Raw genomic sequence first — 9,724 nt, 5'->3', positions numbered from 1 at the left:
ACCCCACATTCCCATAATTTTAAATACTAACTCTAGCACAACTGTGTATTTCTCTTAATTATTAGATCTATACATTTATTTCTTTCTTTGATAGATAGTTATTGAACACATAGTATGTTCACTTGACAAAATTGGTGGAAAATATTGAAAAATTCCCAGCCCTCATGTCATCTATATTCCATTGGTGGAATAATAAATGAAAAAAAGTAAATAAATAAGCATTGTGATATGTGACATCAAGTTAATGTATAAAGTTGACATGAGAGATAGAGACTACACAGGGGTTTGAGATTGTCCCCTCTTAAGAGTTTAAGGAAGGTCTTTATGAAGTGACATTTGCACTGAGACTCAGAACTCCAGTGGCAAAGGTCTTGGTATAGAAAAGCTTCAAATTTTCAAGGACTAGAAAAGATTACGGTATGATGAGAGCATGGTAAGTTAGGGGGGAGTGGAATAAGATGATGTTGGAAATACAGACAAAAGTGTCATCATGCATGACCTCAGAAGCAATATTAAGAATATTGAATTTTATTCAAGGTATGAGAGAGCAACACTGTAGTATTTCTAGTGGTGGTGTCATCACATTTGAACACAGTTTTACTCTTGAGATTATGTAAACTAGAGATTACAGACACACATCAGAGATATTGTGGATTTGGTTCCAAACTACCACAATAAAGCGAGTATTGCAATAAAGTGAATTATACATTTTGTTGTTGTTGTTTTCCAGTGCATATAAAAGTTATGGTTACACTATACTGTAGTGTGCAATAGAATTATGTCTAATAAAACAATATATATACTTTAATTTAAAAATACTTTATTGCTCAAAAATGCTAACCATTATCTGAGCCTTGAGTCATAATCTTTTTGCTAGCAGAGGGTCTTGCCTCCAATTTGTAAAGGCATGCCTGCAATGCACAATAAAGGGAAGCACAATCAAACGAGGTATGCCTATATATGAGATTAAGTGTATAAATAGGGATAACAGTTTGTAAACTGTTGCAGTGGACCCAGAAGAAAATGATCATGATTTGGCTTAATCTTAAGTGGTGTTAGGAGATATGGACACATAGAGAGAGACTGAGAATATATTTTGAAAGTAAAATGAACAGATATTTAGATTGTTTGTATGGGGATTGTAAAGATTGAGAAAAAGAAAGGAGGCAAGGATGACTCATAGTTTTGAAGCTTGAGTAAGTGGGTGGATGGTGGTATCATTTCTGAGATGGAGAAGACTGGGGGAAGAAAGCAAAAACAAGAGTACCATTTCAGAGATGTGGTTCGTGATGTCTCCTAGTGACCAGCATGGAGATATCAAGTAAGCCTTCTGGGATATACAGGTCTGGAGCACAAGGGAGAAATTGGGTTTGAAATATAAATTTGGATATTAATAATGAATCGATGGTATTTAACAGCTATGGACTTGAATGAGATCCCTTAGGAAGAGAGATGAATAGAAAAGAGGACTGAGTCCTAGGGCATGGCAACATATAGAAGCATAGAGTGTAGTCAGTTGTTAAAAGCCCAAAACTGATTCCATGCTAATTCTTATTTAACATTTAAAATCAGATAATTATGTTCTATGCCATTTCAGTCATAGAAAAATATGAAAAGCTCCCCATATTATTTTGTATAGCCATTATAATATGATATCCAATGAGAAAAATATATTACCAGAAAGAATGCTCTTGACCCACCTCATTTATAAATATAGCTGTGAAGAGATTGTACCAACATTTCTATGTTACTTATGGTTAATATCCAAGAGCAATTCCTTGTGAGATTCTTGCATTATACATAAAGGATTATAATAACTCTTAAAAGTATATCACAAAAAGTTAAAGGTGCATATTGTAAGTTAAAGGTATATATTCCACACCATAGAAAAAGATGCACAGCTCTCTAGTTCATTGTGTGAAGCCAATACAATTTTAATTGCCAATCAGGTAAATAGTGTGCAAAATAATATAGTGTAAAATATATTGACCCATTTGCAAAAATTCTATATAAAATATCTGTTCGTTAAGGGTCAACACTCATGGAAGGTGGACAAAGAAGGATTGGGCCAGTGGAGAACCTGACACATAATATAGGCCAAACAAAGACTTGGGTGATCCAGCAAAGAGCTCTGGAATGAATGTTATCAATCAGAGTGGTCCCATGTCAAACTCAGTTACTAGTTGTGGGCTGCCCCAGGAAGGATATAACGCGGACTAAAAGAAACTGAAGCTGAGGCACACCCTGAAGAAGCTGACAACTACATATGATCTGCTGACTGCCCTTTCCAGAGTTGAGCAGTAAATTCTACCTTGAAGAGGGATCTCGGTAGTGTATCTCTTTGTCTACCACAATATATCATTTGTGCCACTTAGATATATTTCTCTCTATATAGTTGGGGAACAGATGTTCCAAGACTCCAGGAGGTCTTTCTTCCTGAGGGGAAATTTAGAAGGGGGAGCTTAGTACAAACTACAACTAACACTATAGCAGTTGGTCTTGGGTTCACAATTCATGGACATCATCTCATCTTCCTCTAGTATCCATTCTAAATTCTATTCACCCTCAGTTACCACCTCTGCTGCCACAGTGGCTTATATAGTAGTGGGTATGAAATGGTATCTCATTATGGTTTTGATTTGTATTTTCCTAATGACCAATGTTTAACATCTTTTCATATGCTTATCATCTACTTGTTTTTTTTTGTTTGTTTTATTAAAAAAAATATTGGGGTTATATTGATCAGCAAAATCAAATAAGTTTCAAGTGTACAATTCACCAGTATATCGTATATATATGTTGCATTGTGTTAACCAGCCATAGTTAGATTTCCTTCCACCACCAAATATTTGACCCCTTTTACTCCATCTACCATCTCCCTCCCCCTTCCCTCTGGTAACCACTAATCCACTGTCCATGCCCATGAGTCTCTGTTTGTCTTGTTTGTTTGTGGTTTTTAAATTTATATCCCACATATGAGTGATATCAGGTGATATTCAACTTTTCTGTCTGCCTTATTTCGCTCAGCATGATTTTCTCAAGATCCATTCATGTTGCAAATGGCAGTATTTCATCATTTCTTATAGCTGAATAATATTCAATTGTATATATGTACCACAGCTTCTTGAGCCAATCATCAACACTTCGGTTGCTTCCATGTCCTGGCCACTGTGAATAATGCTGCTATGAACATCGGGGTGCATATATATTTGTTTTTAGATTTTTTTGGTAAATACCCAGAAGAGGGATTGCTGGATCATATGGTAATTCAATTCTTAGTTTTTTGAGGAACCTCCATACTGTTTTCCATAGTGGTTGTACCAATTTGCAGTCCCACCAGTAGCATATGAGGGGTCCTTTTCCCCCACATCTTTTCCAACACTTGTTATTACTCGTCATGTTGATGATAGATATTCTAACAGGTATGAGATGGTATCCCATTGTAGTTTTGGTTTACATTTCCCTAATAGCTAGTGAATTGGAGTATCTTTTTGGATGTCTGTTGGCCATTTGTATGTCTTCCTGGGTCTATTCAGGTCCTCTGAGTCTAGCCAGGGGTTTGTCAATTTTCTTAATCTTCTCGAAGAACCCACTCTTTGTTGCATATATTTTTTCTATTGTCTATTTGTTCTCAGTTTCATTTAATTCCACTCTAATTTTGATTATTTCCTTCTTTCTGCTGCCTTTGGCTTCATTTGTTCTTTTTTTTTCTGTTGTAAAATGTAGTGTTAGGTTGTTTATTTGGGCTCATTCTTATTTTTTTTGAGATAAGCATGTAATGATATGAACTTTCCTCTTATTACCACTTTTGCTGTGTCCTAAAAGTTTTGATATGTTGTACTTTCATTCTCATTCATTTCTATGTATCTTTTGATCTCTCTTTTGATTACTTCTATGATCCAGTCATTCTTAAGTAGCATGTTGTTTAATCTCCACATATTTGTGGTTCTTCCCATTCTCTTTTTACAGTTGATCTCCAGTTTCAAAGCATTATGATCAAAGAATATGCTTGGTATGATTTCAGTCCTCATATTTGTTGAGGCTAGTTTTGTGTCCGAGCATGTGGTCTATCCTTGAGAATGTTCTATGTGCACTAGAGAAGAATGTATAAGCAGCTGTTTGGGGATGAAAGGCTTTGTAAATGTTAATTATGTCCAGTTGGTGTCATTTAAGGATGTTATTTCCTTATTGATTTTCTGTTTGGATGATCTGTCCATATCTGACAGTGAGATATTTAGGTCCCCTACTACGATTGTGTTTTCGTCTGTTTCTCCCTTTAGTTCTGTTAGTAATTTCTTTATATATGTTTGGGGCTCCCTGATTGGGAGCATAGATATTAATAAGTGTAATGTCTTCTTTTATATGGCTCCCTTTATCAATATGAAGTGCTCTCAGTAACTTTATCTTTTTTATCTTGAAGTCTATTTTATCAGATATAAGTACAGCTACATCTGCTTTTCTCTGGATGACATTTGTTTGGAATATCATTTTCCACACTTTCACTTCGAGTCTATATTTGTCCTTGCAGCTGAGTTGTGTCTCTTTAAAGCAGCATACGGTTAGGTTTTGTTTTTTTGATCCAATCTGCTACTCTGTGCCTTTTTATTGGTGAGTTCAGTCCATTTCCATTTAGGGTGATTATTGAAATATAAAGTTTTCCTATAGCCATTTAATCTTTTGTTTTCTGGTAGCCCGGTGTCTCCATTGTTTCTTTGTCCTTGTGTTTCTGTCTGTTATTTTAATTTGGTGGAGTATTGCTTGTGTTTCTGTCTGTTATTTTAATTTGGTGGAGTATTGTAGATTTTTCCTCTGGTCCCTCTTGTTTTATGTTATGTATCTCAGTTTTGGATTTTTGGTGTGTGGTTACTATTAAGATTATGTAAAGGATAGTTTATATATTCCATTTTCTTCTGTGAGCACCTTATTTCCATTCCCCTTTGTGAATTTTGATCTTTACTCCCTCCCCTTTTCTGTTTTGTTGTCTCAAATTGTCTCTATGTGTGCTGAATGTTCATTTCTAACTTGTAGTAGCAATTATCTTTTTAATGTTTAAGCTCATAATATCCTCTTCTTAATAAGGGTTGCATTATCCTGCTTCTGTCTGCCTGTTAGTCATCTTACTCAGTTATGTATTTTTTGTCCCTTTGTTTCAGGTGGAATGACCCCCTTCAGTATGTCCTGTAATGCAAGCCTCATATCGGAGAATTCCCTCAACTCTCATACGTCTGTAAAGGTTTTTATTTCTCCTTCATACCTAAAGGAGAGCAATGCTGTATATGTTATTCTTGGCTGGTAATTCCTTTCACTTAATAGTTTGACTATCGGTTCCACTCCTTCCTTGCTTGTAAGATTTGTGCTAAGAAGTCTGAAGATTGTCTGATGGGTTTCCTTTATAGGTTACTGTCTTCTTTTCCTTGTACCCTGAGAATTCTTTCTTTTTCATTATTTTTTCTTTTTTTTTTTTTTTTTTACAATTTTTGTATAATGTATCTTGGAGAAGGCCTTTTTGGGTTGAGATACTTGGGTGTTCTGTTTGCTTCTTGGATTCAAAGATCTAGCTCATTTCTTAGATTTGGGAAATTCTTGTCAAGTATTTGTTTGAAAATGCTCTCTTTTCCCTTCTCCTCTTCTCTTTTTGGTATATTCATTATTATGTTGCTTTTCCTAATGGTGTCAGATACTTCTTATATGGTTCTTTATTTTTCATTCTCAGGTCTCTCTCTTCTTTCTGAATCATTTCCAGATTTATGTCTTCATTATCACTGACTCTTTCCTTCATCTGGTCAACTATTTCCTAAGATTCCTGTTTCATTCTTCATTTCTTTTAATGTGTTCTTCATCTCCAGAAGTTCTATTTGATTCTTTTTTAGGTCCTCAGTCTCCTTGCTAAAAAAACTCATTTTGTTGGCCTGTTTTGATTCTAAGTTCTTAGATTTGTCGATCAGATTTTTCTTGCATCTCCTTAAGTTTTTTTCAGAAGTGCAATCCTGAATTCTCTGTCATTTAAGTTGCATATTTCTATGTCTTTAAGTTTATTTTCTGGAGATTTTTCTCTTTTTTTTCTGAGCTGACTTGTCACCTTGGTTGTTCATGGTGTTTAATGGACTATTTCTCTGCCTGGTCATTAATGGGAATATACTCTACTTTTTTTTTTTTTTTCAAAAAGATGATTATATAGACTTTCTTTTCCCAGTCGATGAGAGATTTTTCTTTTGACTTCCAGTAGGTGGCATCCAAGCCTCTTGGATTTCTGCTTTGAGGCTAAAAATGCTTTTTTCTCTCTGTCTGATATACTGTATATTCGGTCTGCGATCAGTTCCCCTCAGTCCCAGAACTTGTCTGTGGTAACTGCCATGGCTTATGTTTCAGTACAGGTGTATAAATTCCCTGGGGCTCCACAGTCCTAGGTATGGAAGTATATGGGGCACTCTTGGTTGATGGGAGTGGGGGCACTGCCAGGCTCTGTGTCTCAGCCTCCCGCTTGACAATGGGGTTGCTAAGACACAGCTCTTGCCCCTTCGCAATTTGTTCCCACTCCACTTTCTTCTCTGGTCCCTGGGCTCCACTGCATGGAATTCACTGATCCATCAGGCAGGGCTGTTCAGGACCCAGCAGCAAATCTCCGCTCCCCATCCTTCTGCAGAGAGCTCCAATTGTGTATAACAGTTCTTTTCTTTCTCCCAATCTACTTCCACATACTTGCTCAGTTAGACCTTTTGAAGTTCTGATGTGCAGATCTCTCAGACGTGCTTGTGAGCAGGTCAGGTATTATTTGTTGAGTTTTAACGGTTCAGCTTATTATTATTTCAAGGGGACAGATCTGGGGAGATCCCTCACTCTGCAGCACTTCTGACATCACAGTCACTTATCATTGATTTGTGTATCTCCTTTGAAGAGATATCTATTTAAATTCTTCGCACATTTTTAATTGAGTTATTTGACATTTTGCTGTTGAGTTGTAGGAGTTCTTTATACATTCTTGATACTAGTCCCTTATCAAATGTAAAATTTACAAATATTCTCTTCTATTCTGTTGGTTGTATTTTACTTTCTTGATAGTGTATTTTGAAGCACAAGAGTTTTCAATTCTGATGAAGTCAAATTTATCTATTTTTCTTCTGTCACTTGTGCTTTTGAAATTTACGAAACTATTGTATAATCCAAGGTCACAAAGATTTATGTCTGTTTTCTTCTAAGAATTTTTCAGTTTTAGCTCTTATATAGAACTTATATTTAGCTCTTTGATCTATTTGGGGTTAGTTTTTGTATATGGTGTGAGGTAGGGGTCTAAATTCATTTTTTTTTTTTTTGCATGTGGATTGTCCTAGCACCATTCATCGAGGAGAATATTCTTTGACTATTGGATGGATATAGCATGATTTTCAAAAATCAATTGGCAGAAAAACATTCAATGGAGAAAAGAGGCTTCTTCAATAAATGGTGCTGAAAAAATTGGAAAGCCACATACAAAAGAATGAAACTAGACTGCTATTTGTTGCCATGCACAAAAATTAACTAAAAATTTATCAAAGACCTAAATATAAAACCTGAAACAATAAAATGCTTAGAAGAAACATAGGTACTAAACTAAAGGACCTTGGATTTAGAGAGAATTTTATGAATTTGACCTCAAAAGCAAGTGAAGTAAAAGCAAGAATACATGAATGGGACTATGTTAAACTGAAAAGCTTTGCACAGCAAAAGAAACCGTCAATAAAACAAAGAGGCAACTAATTGAACGGGAGCAGATACTTGCAAACAACACCTCCAATATGGGGCTAATATCCAAAATGTATAAAGAACTCATACACATCAACAAAAATCTCAAAGAATCCAATTAAAAATGGGCAGAGGACCTGAACAGACACTTCCCTCGAGAAGACATACACAATCAACAGATATATGAAAAGATGTTCAACTTCACAAGCTATTAGGGAAATGCAAATTAAAATGACAGTGAGATACCACCTCACACATGTTAGAATGGCTATTATCGACAATATAAGTAATAACAAGTGTTGGAGAGGTTATGGGGGAAAAGGAACCCTCATACACTACTGGTAGAACTGCAAATTGATACAGCCGCTGTGGAAAAGAGGATGGAAGTTCTTCAAAAAACTAAGAATGGAATTACCATATGATTCAGCAATCTCTCTTCAGGGTATCTACCCAAAAAAACTGAAGATATTTATCTGTAAAGATATCTGTACCTTATGTTCATTGCAGCATTATTCATGGTGGCCAAGACATGAAAACAACCAAAGTGCCCTTTGATAGATGATTAGATAAAGAAGCTGTGGTACATATATATGATAGAATATTACACAGCCATAAGAAATAATGAAATACTACCATTTGTGACAATGTAGATGGATCTTAAGAATACCATGCTAAGGGGAAAAAAATGGCATAGATGATAGAGCCTCTGTTCATTCCTCTGGCAATCAAATCGAAGCTGTGATAGAAACAAAGAGGAAGCAGCAAGGAAAAATCACCTGGGGTCTAGATGAACAAGCCAGACAACTAGAGAGAAATCTAAGAAATCACCCTGCAACAGCGGAAGGTAAGATGGGCCAAGGACAAGAGGCTGCCAGGTCCTAGCGAGTGGCTGAGTGGGAAGGAGGCTGTGGCAGCTGCAGACGCCTCTTAAAGGGGCCATGTCCTCAAGCAGACTTTCACAGAGACAAACCTGCTTGCTCTGAGCACTACTGCCAGTTTGGCTGTGCAGAGAGTACAAGGGACTTACAGGGGTACACTGAGTTGTCCGAGTGAGGGCCAAGGCGAGACTCGCTCTGTACAGAAGTGCCGACAGCATTCATTGTTCTTCTGTTGAGCCCTCCCCACTCCCAGTGCACAGACTCAGTGTCGCCATAGCAGAGACTTCATCAAGCTGGATAACAGAGGTCGCTCCTCACAGAGGATTCCCTGAAACTCTGTCTCTCCCAAATCACGGCCCCACTAAGCCACAGCCAGTTGTATCAGGTCAGGTGATTGGCGAGTCAGGTGCTCCTTGCTGAGCAGCGCCTAGTCTCACACTGGTGGCAGCTAGGCTCAGTTTCTGGTGTGGCCTTTTGAGGCAACTATAAGCACAGCATCTGTGGATTGCTTGCTGAATCTTAACAGGTGTTCCTGGAGGGGTAGAGGCTTGGGCTAAGTTTGGTCTGTAACTGAACCCCTCTCAGGACTGTGCCACTGGACACCTACTTCACAAATCCACACTAATAAGACTGAGAGACTTAGGAGCTTTGCTTACTACATAGAAACAGACACAGAAAGGCAGCCAAAATGGGAAGACAAAGAAGAAGAAACCATATGAGAGAACAGAACAGAGATCCAGGAAAAATGGAGTCAAGTAATCTAACAGATTCAGAGTTCAAAACATTGGTTATAAAAATGCTCAATGAACTTAAGAGAAGTGTAGATGAACTCAGTGAGAACTTTAACAAAAAGATAAAAAAACAAAAAATGGAAATGGAAATCATAAAAGGAAACCAGTCAGAAATAAAGAATACATTTATCTGAGATAAAGAGCATATTAGAGAGAATCAACAGAGTGGATGAAAAAGAGGTTTGAACCACTGATATAGAGGATGGGGAAGCCAAGGCAATCAGAATGGCCAGAAAAAAGAAGCCGAGACTATACTAATAATTTAAGAAGCCTACAGGACAAAATTAAATGTAAAAACATCCGTGTAATAGGAGTATCTGAAGGAGATGAGGCCAA

This window comes from Pteropus alecto, unplaced genomic scaffold (genome assembly GCF_000325575.1).
Source record: "Pteropus alecto unplaced genomic scaffold, ASM32557v1 scaffold167, whole genome shotgun sequence".
NCBI classification, from domain to species: Eukaryota; Metazoa; Chordata; class Mammalia; order Chiroptera; family Pteropodidae; genus Pteropus; species Pteropus alecto.
Note: the sequence above shows the minus strand (reverse complement) of the source record.